At 43.5% G+C, this 15,650-nt stretch overlaps 1 protein-coding gene across 10 annotated transcripts in view; it reads left to right on the top strand.

Moving 5' to 3' along the window:
• LHFPL2 (LHFPL tetraspan subfamily member 2) overlaps window positions 1-15,650 on the top strand; it is a 210,769-nt gene that overhangs the window by 94,844 nt on the left and 100,275 nt on the right. For 8 of the 10 annotated variants that reach the window (XM_006119133.4, XM_075932324.1, XM_006119134.4 and 5 more), the window contains one exon: window positions 13,146-13,202. The exons of the other annotated variants lie outside the window; for them this stretch is intronic. The gene's annotated coding sequence lies outside the window, so the exon portion shown is untranslated. The remainder of the gene's footprint in view (window positions 1-13,145; window positions 13,203-15,650) is intronic. 10 annotated transcript variants of the gene reach the window in all.

Raw genomic sequence — 15,650 nt, 5'->3', positions numbered from 1 at the left:
ATTGAGATTTTTCTGCTCCATTTAATTTATAGAGGAAATATGGATTATTGTGGATAATTTGCTGAAGTGCATACAGTACATTTGTAAAGCTAAAGGTGTTGAGAATGTTCAACTGAGAACATTGTCTGCCAATTTTTTCTCAAAAATGTGATGCCAGAGTTGTCAGCAGAATGAGGTCACAGAATGAGGTATTGTAAAGATCTTCTTTTAAAAAAGAAAAAAGTACATATTAAAGGGACACCCATCAGAATCTGTTGGAGAAGTGGCCTCATAATTGTAAGAATCTTCTCTTCTAATTCACTACTGTCATCAGAAACTTAATTTTAATGGCTGTTTTGTGCATGGTTAGCAGATGGAGCACAAGTTAAATAGCATACTAACCCACTCCTCAGAAATAAACTCACATAACTGGTGATGGGGGCCCCAAGCAAAGAAGTAAACAGAAACGTAATGTTAAACAAATATTGATATTTTTCATGTTTTTAAATGGAGTTAAAATTAATAGGAAAAATATATTAGCAAATATGTTCTCAAGCCAAAAGGAGAGAATGAAAAATGGAGTCAATATTAAGAACTCTAAAGAGGACTCCAAAAAGTGGCTGCTGGAAGATGAGAAAAAACACTTGAAAAAATGAAGGTTTATTTTTTTTTACTCTTGCCATCCAAACAGATAGCTCTTTGTGTTTTGACATCTTCTTGATCTCTCTCACTTTTTCCAGTAGAAGTCTGAAAATGTCGTGGCCTGGTTTTCAGGAGATAAAAGCTGGCTTAGGGGATGAAATGAATGTTATTTCTTGGACCAACTACTAGAGGTGTTGAGGGTCATTGCTGCTGATAGCACTCTACTATAGACCTTAACCCTGTTTGTGCCACCTTTACATGTGTTTGAGCTGCAGTGGCATCAGAAATATTCACTGCAGTGTCATTGCCTCTCTGCCACCTCACCAGCACATTCTTGGAGTTCTTCCTATTTAAACTCTCTTTGGCTATGTCTAGAGACTGCAAGCCTCTTTCGAAAGAGGCTTTTTCTAAAGTACCTTTCGAAAAAGCCTCTTTCGAAAAAGAGTGTCTAGACTGCAAGCAGTACTTTCGAAAAAGCAAGCCGCTTTTTCGAAAGAAAGCAGCGAGTGAGTCTGGATGCTCTCTTTCTAAAAAGTCCTGTTGGCATTCAAGAACGCCTTTTTTCGAAAGAGCACTTTCGAAAAAAGGCGTTCTTCCTCGTGAAATGAGGTTTACCGCCGTCGAAAGAAAAGCCGCGTTCTTTTGCTTTAATTTCGAAAGAACGCGGCTGCAGTCTAGACACAGGTGAAGTTTTTTCAAAAAAAGGCTACTTTTTTCGAAAAACCCCCTGAGTCTGGACACCGCCCTTGAGTTTTAGTACCTTTTCAGTTGAAAGTATAGGGTGAAATCCTGGCCTTCTTTGGAGACAATGGTAAAACTCCCATTAATTTCAACATGGCCATGATTTGACATGGTGCTTTAAAAAGAGGCAAGTGAACAGTTAACAGTTTTGTATGCAAAAGCAGGAACTTTCTGTTTTTTTCTGAACTGGAAAACGAGTTTGTGATCCAGAGTAACAGACCCTGATTATAATGTGTCCATCTGTAGAAAAAATACCATGTCAGCTTTGTAAGAAAAATTGAGAAACCGTTAGACTCAGGTTATCTCAGGGTTTGGCAGTTGAGAATCAGCCAACAGCTGTACTTTGCATTCAGTCCCCGCAGGCATTACAACAAGGAGAAGATTTCAAAGAATTAAAAACAGCATTTCCATTAGGCTTTAAAAGTTTGGGATCAGATAAACATCCCTTTTTGGCTTTCAGTGAAAAATTCCAGGAGGCCAAGAGTGAGCTCATGATTTCCTACATGGCATAGTGTGCTGTGGAATTTCCCTTTTTTTTTTTTTTTTTTTTTTTTTTTTAAGGTGGTGGGTTTTCTACTTGGAAAAAATGTTTCAACATTGGTTGTTCTAGTTCTTAGGGTTCGTTGATTGTGCCTGTCAAATTGACTGGAATGACTCACCACTGTGAGTACCAACCTCAGGGTAGACTGTCAAAAACAGTACAAATTCCAAACTGGTTGTGAGTTCTAAACTTAGAATTTTTCCAATCAAGTGTGAACTCCTCAAACACTATAGTAGCCTAATTATGGAATCACAGACAGTCCTCTTGGGCTACTTTGCCACCCAGGCAAACTTGCCTTTGTGATAAATGGTCCCTTACACCAAAAATCAAAATATTCAGGTTACTCCCTGTCCCAAAGAGCTAGTTATTCACCTTACGTAAACTATGCCTTAGATCTCTCACCAAAGACAATGCTTGTAGCCAATGCTAAATTTCCTAGTTAATGTAGCCAATTTATTAACCAGGAAAAAGAAATGAGTGTTATTTATTAGGTTTAAACATACATAAGTGAGTTTCAAAAAGTGGTAGAAGCCACTGTGACATATAAGCTCAGTGTGTCTTGTCAGGATAATCCAAGCTAAGCCCCTTGGGGACACCTTGCTTCTGCTGAGAAATGTACCTTCCAAATTCCAAGCTGAATAGTGATACTGATCCTTCTGGTTAGGGATTTTTATTCCGTTCCTCCAGAGTTCAAAGCATGATGGGCCAAGGTTGAGTTGCCCTTATTCTATGGAAACGTTATTCTGTCACTTTGAAATTTTGAATCTCTATTTTTGGCTGGCCTATAACATACTAGTTCAGCTTTCAAGAAACTTTTATACAGGAAAAGTAAAGAGGACCAACAGTATTTTTAACAGTTAGTATTTATTTGGTAAAAGCAGAGGAAAGTCAGTTTTGGTGATCTGCTTTCCCTGAATCTGGAGAATGTACTTGTTTTGCTCTCCTGTAATTGTCCATCTGTGTGTGTGTGTGTGTGTGTGTGTGTGTGTGTGTGTGTGTGTGTGTGTGTGTGTGTGTGTGTGTGTGTGTGTGTGTGTGTGTGTGTGTGTGCGCGCGCACGCGCGCGTCTGGAGAATGTACATGTTTTGCTGTCCTGTAATTGTCCATCTCTGTGGGGGGGGGGGAAGTGAATATAATCACTGGAACAAATATTTTAGTTAGTGAGAAAAAGAGTAGAAATTTAGAAAAAAAATGTTTTCACCAAGAGTTTATAATGTTGTAACAATTTTTTGCCAGTTTTACAGAATGTAATTAGAAGAATTTGAATGTATTTCCAATTGTTACTTGACATAATGGGACTTCAGAAAGAACTGAAGCATGCTGTCATAACCTGCAAACAGGACTATGTACTTTATCTCTTTTTCTACTTTATTGTTTACTTTGACAATATGTTTTATAAAGCTGATGAGAGCCAATAAAACACAAACATTTTATTTATTGTATTACCAGAACAGATTTTGTAATTTTGCAAAAATGAAGATGATAGTCTATAGCATTGTTTAAACAAGCTGGCTTGAGAGTCAGCCTAGAATGACAAAAATTGAAAAGGCAAAGAAAAGGTTCTTTGTGGTGCACAAAACCACAGTTTTAACATATTTCTTAGCGGCTGTTGAATTCCCACTGTCCCTGAGGTTGGCTATTTCACTGTGTGCAAAATGGAGTACAATTTTAACTCCTACCAAACAGTGGCAATTTTACCTTCTTCTGGCTGGCATAAAAGAAATACCACTTAATGAGTTGGGAAGGAAAGGCTGAATGAGAGTTGGGCTTGCTCATGATTTCCAGAGTTCTGTGTAAACTGTGGGAGGTTTTGTACATGCAGGAAAACTAGAGAGAAAAAACTGAATAAGGTTCTTTTTTTTTTGTTTAATTCTAACTGTAATATTTTAATGATATACATGAAAAGCCGCTTAGCTTTTCTTAGTATCTCTATTTCTTTTATTTTAACTTTGAATTACATTTTTTAGGAAGTTGTAATAAATACAGTATCTTTTGTCTTTTATTTGAAATAGATTAATTCTCTTTAGCATTTGAAATTAAACATTCTTAATTTGCTCCTCATATTTACTGTCAGTGAGAGCTGAACAGAACATTTCTCCCTTAACCATGAAATGCCAGGCAAGGTTGTATGTGTATGTGTGTATGTTCTGCAACTTTACAAGAAACTAGAAGATTTACCCAGCATTGCTCGATCAATTAATTAACTCAATTAACTCAATTAATTAACTCAATTAATTTGTTTTTTTGGAAAATAAAATGTACATACTTCATTTAAATCCTTGCTCTGAGGTGGGGCTGATGATGAGGGATTCAGTATGCAGACTGCCCTGGAGAAAGGACAACTCCAGCCCTCTCTAACCACAGCAGCTTGGGACCAGATGAGAAGCGCCTTTCTATGACCACTACAGCTCTAGCAGGCACAGTTGAGGCGGGGTTCATATCCCTCTGGCTGGGACAGGTTCAGGTTCGTCTGCCCTCTGTACCCCCAGCCAGCATGAGGAATGCAGCTAACTGTGCACTTTCCCCTCGCTTCCTGGAGAAGAGGAATAGCCAATAGCGTTACTGTGTGAATTGGGGAGTGGGGTGGTGAGAGAACTAATTCCTGAATGTGGTGTTTGTGGTAATTTTATTTTTGCAACTTACTTTTATTTATACTTATAACAATTGGGAATTTCAAAGTTTCGAATAGGTGAAAAATAATTATATGGAAATTGAACAAGTCTGGATTTTTTGTTTAAGGCTGTGTTTACACTACAAGATTAGGTTGAATTTATTGAAGTCAATATTTTAGCACCCAATTTTGTAAAGTCAAAGTTAAATGTACCCACTGTACACAAGAGTTTGATGTAGTGTGTCCCCAGTAGGGTAGCTACCGTTGACTTTGACAGCGATGAATTGTGGGTAGCTAGCCCACAGTTCCTGGCATCCCTTTGCATTCTGGGTTAAGTACCTAGTGCCTGATGGGACAAAAACAGTGCAGTGGGTGGGTCTTGCTACATGCTATCAGCCTCCCATGGTGCACTTATCTACTCCTTCCTCCCCTGGTTGTAAGCAATGGGCAAACAAACTTTTTGTGACCCTGTTCCCCTGGTTATCTGCATAGATGCCATAGCAGGGAAAGCATGGACTCCATTTAGTTGCAAAGTGCTGTGGAAAGTATTGCAAACATCTCATGCATATGCTGCGGTATGTCTAGAGCCTTGCCAATAGTCATGTGAGTGAGGGAAAATTGTGAAGAGAGCACAAATACAGGCATGTATGAAACTCTTGAGTTGAGTCACTGGCAAATGCTGCCAGCATGCAATCCTCTTGACACAGTGAAATGCTAGTTCTGGTGCCATGAGACAAGCAAAGACTGGTGGAAATGCATTGTGATGCAGGTATGGGAAGATCAGTGGCAGCAAAACTTTTTCATGTGTAAGGCCATTTTCATGGTAGTTTGCGAATGCTGTCCCCCCATCATAAAGTGCACAAATACCAGAATGAGACTGAGTCTGACCGTGAAGAAGCGAGTGGTAATTGGCCAGTGGAAGCTTGCAATGCCAGATAGTTGCTGGTCAGTTGGGAATCAGTTCAGAGTGGGAAAAACTACAGTGGAGGTTGTTGTGATCCAAGTAGCCAAAGCAACCAACACCCTTCTGCTACAGAGGGATAGTAACTCTGGGAAACATGCAAGACCATAGTAGAAGGCCTTGCTACACTCGGGTTCCCCAACTATGGTGGGGGTAATAGATGGAACACACATCACTATCTTGGCACTCAACCACCTTGCCTAAGAGTACATAAACTGCAAGGGGTACTTCTCAATGGTGTTGCAGTTGCTGGTGGATCACAAAGGCCCTTCCACTGACGTCAACATGGCATGACTGGGAAAGATGCATGATGTATGCAGTTTTAGAAACTCAAGTCTCCTCTTCAGAAAGCTTCAAGATGGAACTTTCTTCCCAGATCAGAAAATTACATTAAAGGTGTTGAAATGTCCATAGTGATCCTTGGAGACCCAGCCTACCTCTTATTTCCATGGCTCATGAAGCTGTACACAGGCAGCCTTATACCACAGAAAGGAGCAATTGAACTACAGGCTAAACAAGTGCAGCATGGTGTGTGACCAGCTGGCTGCCGCACTCTAATGATAGAGGGTGGATATGCTGTACTCTGGGTGACCTGGTCAGCCTTACCTCAGTCCTCAGAAAAATCATGGAGGGGACACTCAAGGAAACCATTTGAAGTACTTGGAAGAGAGGAAAGTGATCAGGAATCATTAACATGGATTTACTAAGGGCAAATCATGCCTGACCAACTTGATTGCCTTCTAAGATGAGATAACTGACTCTGTGGATGTGGGGAAGGCAGTGAATGTGAATATACCTTTAGCAAAGCTTTTGATATGGTCTCCCACAGTATTCTTGTCAGCAAGACTATGTCTACACTACGAGCCTCTTGCGAAAGAGCAAATGCAAATAGAGCGCTCATTTGCATGTCACGGTCTGTGACGGGGCGAGGCAGCCCCGCACTGAACCTACAGGGCCCAGCCAGGATTACCTGGCTGCAGAGGCCCCTCCCCCACAGCCCTACCGAGCATGCCCGGGCTGCAGCAGGGCTATAAAAGCCTGGGCCAGGACTCAGTCAGGGGAGGCAGCCGAAGGAGAAGGACTGGAGAAGGGAGCTCTCCCTCAGCGGTTGCCAGGGACTCCAGGAGAGGCCGGAAGGAAGGCGGTGGCGAATCGGTGCAACCCGGAGACTGCCTGCCGAGGGGACGCCGGCCTGGAGATCGCAGCCAGCTGGGCAAGTCCAGGGGAAGGAAGCCCGGGGGTCCAGGTAGGAAGTGGCCCAGGGCAGGAGCGGGAGCCGCCGCTCCCGGCCCGAGAACCTCGGCGCGTTTCGGCTGGATGGCCCCGCCGAGAGAGTGACCCGGTACCTGGTCACTCACAGGGCCCTGGGCTGGGACCCGGTGGAGTAGGGGGGGCCTGGGTCCCCCTACCTGGGGTGTGCCCCCGCTACAACGACAGACTACGTTGTGGACTCGGCCTTGCTTAACGGGCCAGCTATAGACTGTTTTGTGGACTCCGGCCAGGGGGCCTTAGCCCTGCTTAAAGGGCCAGCTATAGACTGTTTCGGGGACTCAGGCCAGAGGGCCTTTGGCCTGGCTTAAAGGGCCAGGGGGAGACTGTATCACAAGGGGTCGGGGACCCAGGCGGGAGGGGCCCGCCACACGGTCTCATTTGCATTTCTTCCTTTCCCTTTTGCGCAAGAGGTTTTTGTGCAAAAAAATGCTGTGTAGATGGCTCCTTTTTGCGCAAAAACCCCTTTTGCAGTTCAGCAGAAAAGGACCTGGGGATTACAACGGATGAGAAGCTGGATATGAGTTAACAGTTGCTCTTGTTGCCAAGAAGGCTAATGGCATATTAGTGTGCGTTAGGAAGAGCATTTCCAGCAAATCTAGAGAAGTGATTATTCCCCTTCATTCGGCAATGGCGAGGCCACATCTGGAGTATTGCATCTGATTCTGGGCCCCCTATTACAAAAGGTTGTGGACACGTTGGAGAAAGTCCAGTGGTGGGCAAGAAAAATTATTAGAGGGCTGGAGCATATGACCTATGAGGAGAAGCGGAGGGTTTTGGGTTTGTTTAGTTTATAGAAGAGAAAAAGGGGGGGGCGGGATTTGATAGCAGCCTTTAACTACCTGAAGGGAGGTTGCAGAGAGGATGAAGAGAGGCTGTTCACAGTAAGGATGTTAAAGATTAGTCAACTATCTGATAAGCATTTGCTTATCAGATAGTCTTTTGACTAGTCGACTAGTCGATATCTCCTCTCTTGCTGCCTCTATATGAGAGAGGTAGTAAAGGTGGGGAGGGTTACTTCCCCTTTAAAACACCTGAAGCAAAAGTCTGTCTTCCTCACAATAGTGATCACACTTACCCCAAGCTCCTACCCTGTACTCCTTTTCTGTTCTTGCTTTGTTACCTAAAACACATGATTTCTGAACAACAATCTTTTTATTGCTTGTGTCCGGGGGAAGGGGGAGATTTACAGGCAAGCGCTCTGACTGCTGGGACACCTTGTTAAGTGCAATATGCATCACTCATAAAACTGTCTTTCAAAGCCTCTCTGATTTGCAGGGCCCCTTGCTGTGCTCTCCCTATCGCTCTGGTGTCTGGCTACTCATAATTACTGGCTAGGTGTTGTACATCAAATTCCCCCTCCCTTCTCCCATCTCAACCATATAACTTTCCCTCCGACTCTCACAAATATTATGGAGCACACACAGCAGGCTACCACTACAATGGGAATGTTGTGTTTGCTGAGGTCTGGTCTAATCTAATCAGTGGCGTACAGAGCCTTCACTTTAAACACCCAAAAGTACCTTCTACCACTTGTGGCAAACCTCGGGCCAGCAAATCATAGTAGGCCTTCTGGGCCTCAAGTGTCCAAGAGCATCAACTTTCACAGTGCTGCACCTGCTATACCTAAAGTTGACAATCCAAGGTAGAATTTACTATTACTCTCGACAAGCACGAGTACTAAAATCGACTTTAACAGTTCTTAAAGTGGGTGGAATGGATGAGATGGTGTGAACTCATTGTTTAGAAGATTGACCTCATGTGGTAAATTCAACCTAAACTCTTACTGTAGACCAGGCCTTAAGGAAAGGAAAGCTTTACTGTTGAACTTGTATATCTTTATCCCAGATAGTTTGTTTTGGCTTCTTTGTAAAGAAAATTTTGTAACTCAATTTAGTGGTGTGCCAGATGTTTATTAGTTAATACACTCAACGGGATCTCATATTCACAGTGTAGGTCTGTTAATGCCTCAGCATTTATTCTCTTAAATTTTGTGGGAGTAACGAGGACTGTAAAATTTTAATCTATGGCTGAAATTCTACTAATGATATGTAAAGATATGCCATAGCGACAAGGAGTCCTGTAGCACTTTATAGACTAACAGATGTATTGGAGCATAAGCTTTTGTGGGCAAAGACCCACTCCGTCAGATGCATGTAGTGCAAATTTGACACCATCAGCTCAGGATTAAACAAAGACTGTGAATGGCTAGCCAGTTACAAAAGCAGTTTTTCCTCTCTTGGTGTTCACACCTCCAGATCAGCTGCTAGAAGTGGGCCTCATCCTCCCTGATTGAATTTACCTTGTTATCTCTAGCCTGATTCTTGCGTGCATATTTATACCTGCCTCTGGAAATGTCCACTATATGCATCTGACAAAGTGGGTCTTTGCCCACGAAAGCTTATGCTCCAATACATCTGTTAGTCTACAAGGTGCTACAGGACTCCTTGTCGCTTTTGCAAATCCAGACTAACACGGCTACCCCTCTGATAAAAGATATGCTATAACTTTTTTGGATGGGATGTGATGGTGGTGGAATTATGGACATTGATCAATATTTTATTATAGTCTCATCTGGGTTTCATTAGCTGTAAGTTCATAGTAGGTACATTCAAGTGAAGGATTGTATCAGTTAATATTATGTGTTCCTTGTAAAGAGAAGTGCAAGTGTTCTATTTTTTCTCCCAACAGATATAACTTGTAAATTATAACACCACTGTTTTCTTTATGTTGATTTGACTCTGCATACATATATGAAATACATTGGTGTAGAAAAATATAACTTCAGATTTTGTTTTTATTTTTTTACTGTCATGTATCTTACCTTGTTAAAAGACACTTAAATTTATTTGATCTCTGAGTGGCAAAACAGAGGTGAAAATTCCACATAATAGTTGACAAGACATTTTAAAATATTCACTGTACTCCTGGAGCTATTAACGTTTTCTGTTGTTGAACATCCAAACTACTTTTTTGTTGGTATGTCCTGTAGAGTTCTTCCTCTAATAAAAAAAACTTTTTTTGTTCGTTTTGCTATTGTTTCGGAAGCTTGCCTTAATGACAAATATGCAGCAGTGAGGTTTTTTTTCTTTGTTTTGCACTGTAGTAGAATGATGTCAGAAAGATAACCCATTGAAAAAGTTACTTCTGTATAGTGTGGTATAATTTTAGAGATTAGGGCTAATTTTTTGTCATCAGACTTGCATGAAAGAAATGCATTTTCTTCATCTATTATATATATTGAAGAGTTCGTTTGTGCAAAATAAAGTCATACTTTGCAATTACCTACAGATACCAAATTTTGCATAAACAATCCTGCCACTTAAGTAAGCTGAATGCACTACTTTCTACACCAGAGTATGTTGATTGAAAGGTTTAAATAATTATCTTTTTATCAGAAAAATGTAATGCCTATTATAATTATAGTTCATAAAAATATTTGCTAACAAAATTAAAATTGAGTTGCCTATTCAATTGTCATTTTAGTGCAAAGAAAATTATTACTGTTACAGATCACAAAATAATTCTAATTAGTTACGGAAAGAGTAATGGAAGCTTTACGAGTTTTATTTAGATTTACTATGTATGGTAATTATTTAATAAAATGAATAATGTTTGAAGTTGAAATCCTACAAATTTAAAACTGTTCGTTTACTTCCCTTTTGCAAGGACATTAATAAAAAAAACTCCATTACATGCCATTTTGTATGAAGAAAATGCTACCTGAAAAGGACATTTTAAAATAGAGGATATACCTGTGTTACTTTCTTCATTTTGCACAATATACATAGTTGTTATATATTGATCTAAATTCCTATTGTGTAGAAATTCAATATACATAGCTATGGTGACCATATTTTCTGAACCAAAATTAGGGACACATTAGCCATGCACTGTAACCCCCATTAGCCATCCCCCCCACCACAAGAAGTCCCACTTCTGGAGGTAGTACTCCTGGGGTCAAGATGGACACATAACTAGAAGTAAAGGGTGTTGTGTGACCCCTCTAAGAACTTCTCCCACTGTCGTCCTACCAATAGGAATGGGTTTGGTCCCCATAGAACCCCCCCTCCTCCCCGATGCAGCTATCCTACAATTGCATTAACCCAATTTGCATTGCATTAACTTGCGGGGAGAGGCTGGGGGAAGTGTTCCCTCTAAGATTTCCTCCCATGAACAGAGTTAATTTTGTCTTGTGCACCAGTATTGAGTTCATGTACACTTGTTTGGATGTGTACCTGGGGCACCGAAATTATTAATAAATATCTTTTAAAACCTCTCACTTTTCCCTTTGCGGCCATGTCTCCTCCCCTCCCCTTGCCCCATCTGCTCCCCTGGTGCCTGCTGCTCCCCACTCCTCACCCTCCTATGCTGTCCTGGCTCCTGCCCTTCTCACTCCCCTCCCTTGCACCAGCCCTTCTCTTTCTCCTGTGTCCACTCCTTTGCTAGCCCCACTCTGATCATCTGTAGCTACCCCTCCCCATCCCTTCTCTTAAAACATCCCTCTACCCACCAGCTCTGCCTCTGTCCTCTGGTGCCCGTTCCCCCCCCCTCCACTCTGTAGCTGCCCTTCTGCTTCCCCCCACAATCCCCTGACCCCTGCACCTTCCTGGTGTCTAACCCGTCCCTGTGCCCTCCTTGCTTGCTTTCTCCCTGGTGCCCCCCCACCCCTTGCCCCAGTTCTCCTCATGGCCCTCTGCGCCCTCACACATAACTTGCTCTATCCCCTGCCTTCCTCATGCCAACCCCTCTTCTCCCAGCACCCACTCTTCCCCCTCCCCTTCATTCCTCTTGCCCCTATTGTCCCTCCCCCTCTCCCAGCATCACCCCGTCCCCTCCATTCTCCCATTCCCACTGACACCTTCCCTCCCTTCCTCCCTCCTGCCCTTTTCCTCATTGTCTCCTTTTGGCCCCTTGACATTTGTCTCTCCTCCACCCTGCCTCTTGGTGCCTGCCCCTTTCTTCTCCTGCCTTGCCTCCCTCCCCTCAGCACAAACCCGTCTCCTCACCCTCGCTTTCCCCTGAGTTTTCCCTGGCCCCTTCTCTCATCTTCTGCCTTCCATGTGGACAGCAGTTTGCAGGGCTGCAGCCAGGCTACGGTGCTATTTTTATTACTGCCATCCCTGCCCCACCTCTCAGGGCAGGACCGTCTGCCGGGACTGGGGCAGAGGCTGCCCACAGTGCTATTTTTAGTACTGCGGTACGGGTTCCTGAGGGCTGCCCGGACCCAGATTGCGGTATTAAAAATAGCACAGTGGGCAGCCTCTGCTCCTGTCCTGGCACTTGCCGAGCCTGAGTGTGCCCCACACCGCAGCGTCCCAGCCGGGCTTCAAGTGGCTCTGGCCAGGGCTCCAAGGCAGCCCATAGGAGGAGGAGGCGGTGGTGCCGCTGGACCGGGACCCTGCGTGGAAGAGGAGGGAGGGAGGGAAAGGGGAGAGGGAGGAGCTGCATGCCACAGGAAGCTGGAGTGGCTGCCCTACGCGCCCTGCTTGGGGGGAAAGGGAGGAGGCTGTTGCATCGTGCGAGGAGCAGTAAGTAGTAAGGCATGGTGCTTCTTCCCGCAAGCTGGTGTCCCCATCAAATAGAGAACTGTTTGGCGGTGCTTTCCAGAACATTTCACTACTTGATGGGGCACCAGGACAGAGTGTTTAGATTTGGGACAGTCCCAGAAAAATCGGAACATATGGTCAGCGTATACATAGCCTTAGTACAAAACAAGATGTTTGGGTTTCCACTAATAGTAACAAACATACATGCCCTTTCTTGTTAAGATTGTGAATAGGGTTTTAAGTTCATATGTCTTCCTGATGTAGAATCAGTTTGTACTTAAAAGTTAGGCCAAAATGCTGCTTCTCTACCAATGCATGAATAGTTAAAATATATGAAAATTAGGTGTCCAGAAGCTTGCAGAGTTATACCTAAAGTCACATTCATTGTTTGGATTAATTATATTTTCCCATTTTAGAAGCTTCTTTGATTTTTTCATAAATGTCACCTACATAGAAACATTAAACTTAAATGGGAATTGGGTATCCAAATCACATAACCATATTTGAAAACATCTGCATGAATGTTAATGTGATAGAGGGAAATGGCAAAGGTATGATATTGAGCATATTTAGTGGTTTATGTAGTACTCCTTCACAAATGCTTATTTTATTTTTCATGGTTCATCAATGGCTTGGAGCGGTATCCAGAGTGCTGCTCCCTCCTCCTCTTTTTTTTTTTTTTTTTTTTTGTGAAATAGAAATTTCATACTAGTGGAACATTAATCAGGTGCAGCCTTTTACAAGCAAAGTTTTAAAATCCCGGGGACTATTAAGAGATATAAATTGTAGGGTGAGTATTTTTGGTTCCATAATAGCTTTCTTACATTTCAAATTTTTCTCCATGTGTTGCAGCTCTTCTGAAGTGGTCAAGCAGATTCCCTTAAAGTGATCCTCTGAGTTACAACACAGGTGAGCAAACCAAGTGCAGATCACATTAGCTGTTGTTTCCGTGTTTTGTGAGACCTTGAAGTTAGGAATTTAAATAGCTAACCAGCAACTTTTGTCCATGGTTGGCCCAGCCTGTCCCTCCCTTCCCCCAACAGGTTACAGGCTGGCTCCCAGGGAGCAGGGATGGAAGGGGCTGCCAGCCCTGCTCCTGGGACTCCAGATGCAGAGCCCATAGCGAAGCCGCCTCCCCGAGAGCGGGGGTGGTAACAGCCTTTGCTGGTCCCGCTCCTGAAGAGGAAGCTTCCCTGCCACAGCAAATCCGTCCCCCAGGAGTGGGGCTGGTATCAGTCTTTGCTAGTCCTACTCCTAGGGAAGCAGCTTCACTGCCACACTGATAGTGGGGCTGGTAGGAGCTGCTGGCCTTGCTCCCAGAGAAGCTTTATACTGCAGAGTCTGCAGCATGTGTAACCAGTATGACTTTTAGCAGTTACACGGTGACATTTTTAAACATATTTTTACATACACACTAGTAGATGTTGAGATGTGTAATATTTAGTATAACTGGTATCTGAATATGAAATTACAAAATCCATGTATATAGGATAATGAATTTTTTTAACATTTGTGAAAATTGTTCTGATGGAGCATACCTAGCAATGGGAATTAATGGGAGATAAGGAATTTTAGCAAACTTGAGTTCCCTTGTAATAGAAACCTTATGTTTATTTCAGAGGTTCTTCAATTTTTATGTTGTCTTCTTTTAAAGATTTATTATCTTGTGGAACCTCTTCTCTCATTTCAAATCCCTTATTTCTCATGTGGCAACACAGGAGGACTACTCTTTTGAAAATTCATTTTTATTTAAGAAATTTTTGTAAGCATTTTAATCTAATTGTCAGCATAGATACAAATCAAGTCATGGGAGTGAAATGGACAAACAGCCACAATGCATCATCTTAATTCTCTTCCATATGTGACTTTAAAACAATGGTGCAAAAGAAATGTATTGTTCTAATTGGGGATTAACTATTGGTGATTAGAGGAAAAATTCCATGCATACTTTACACACCTTACTAAATAGGGTGACCATCTGTCCTGTTTTTACCAGGCCTGCCCCGTATTTAAGCTGTCTCCTAGGCATCCTGACTTTTTTTTAAAGGGGCTAAATGTCCTGTATTTGCCCCCCGCCCCCTCTCCCTCGCCGCTGGTCTTTGAGTTCCCAGGTCAGTGTAGCTGCAGCAGCCTCCTGTTTATCGCTGGTGGTAAAGCATGTGGTTTGTGGAGTCAGGCAGCGTGCCAAGGGAGAAACCAGATAGGAGTGTCTTCCCTCTTTGTGCACCATAAAGAAGGAGAGAAGTTTTCTAGCCTTTCAGGAAGCGCTGACTACTGCTACTTCACCCCCACCCCCCCCCGCACTGGAACCCCTTTCTTGAGTGCTCCCACCGCTGGCTGCAGCCCCGTTCCCAGGCAGCCCTCCCCGCGGGACTGAAGCCGTTTGCCACCATGGTGCTCAGGCCTGCTTACCGGGTGGCCCCCACCCATCATAGGGCTGAAGCCCTTTCCCTGCTGTGGGTCTCAGCCTGGTTCCCGGGTGGCCCCACCCGCTGCAGGGCTCAGCCTCATTCTCGGGCTTTCCCACCCCCATGGCAATCAGCCCCATTCTTGGGCGCCATACACACACCCCCGCGCGGCGCTCAGCCCTATTCCCAGGGAGCCCCAGCCGCGGAGCTCAGCCCTATCCCAGGGCAGCCCTTGCTGCAGGACAGAAGCCCCATTCCTGGGCGGCTCCCTCCATGGGATTCAGTCCTGCCCCATCCCACTTCCTTCCCCCATCCCCATTGTGGGGCTGAAATCCTGAGTGCTGGCAGCCCCTGACCTTGGTGCCCCGTATTGGGCTTATGGTCATCCTATTACTAAATCACATTTGACATCAGCTCACTGCTCTAATTTATCAAGATGATGGTTAGCATTGATGATCTTGACAAACTGGATAAAAGGTTTAAATAGAATGAAATTCTGTAAGGAGAAATGCAGAATTATACACTGAGGAAGGAATTGCACAACACAGAACAGGAAATGAGTGTCTAAGGAGGAGTATTGCAGAAAAGCATCTGGGAGTTATTGTGGATCGCAATCTAAATGAGAATCAACAATGTAATATTGTTGCAAATAAAAAGCAAACCCAGAGCATTCTGGGATGTATTAGCCAATGGCTGTGTCTACACTGGCAAGTTTTCCCGGAAAATCATCTGATTTTCCGGAAAAACTTGCCAGCTGTCTACACTGGCCACTTGAATTTCCGGAAAAGCACTGACGATCTAATGTAAAATCACCAGTGCTTTTCTGGAAAAACTATGCTGCTCCCGTTCGGGCAAAAGTCTTTTTCCGAAAGACTTTTGCCCAAAAGGGCCAGTGTAGACAGCATAGTTCTGTTTTCCGCAAAAAAGCCCCGATCGCGAAGATGGCGAT

Source organism: Pelodiscus sinensis, chromosome 6, assembly GCF_049634645.1.
Source record: "Pelodiscus sinensis isolate JC-2024 chromosome 6, ASM4963464v1, whole genome shotgun sequence".
Taxonomy (NCBI): domain Eukaryota; kingdom Metazoa; phylum Chordata; order Testudines; family Trionychidae; genus Pelodiscus; species Pelodiscus sinensis.
Note: the sequence above shows the minus strand (reverse complement) of the source record. Positions and strands in the feature narration are given on the sequence as shown.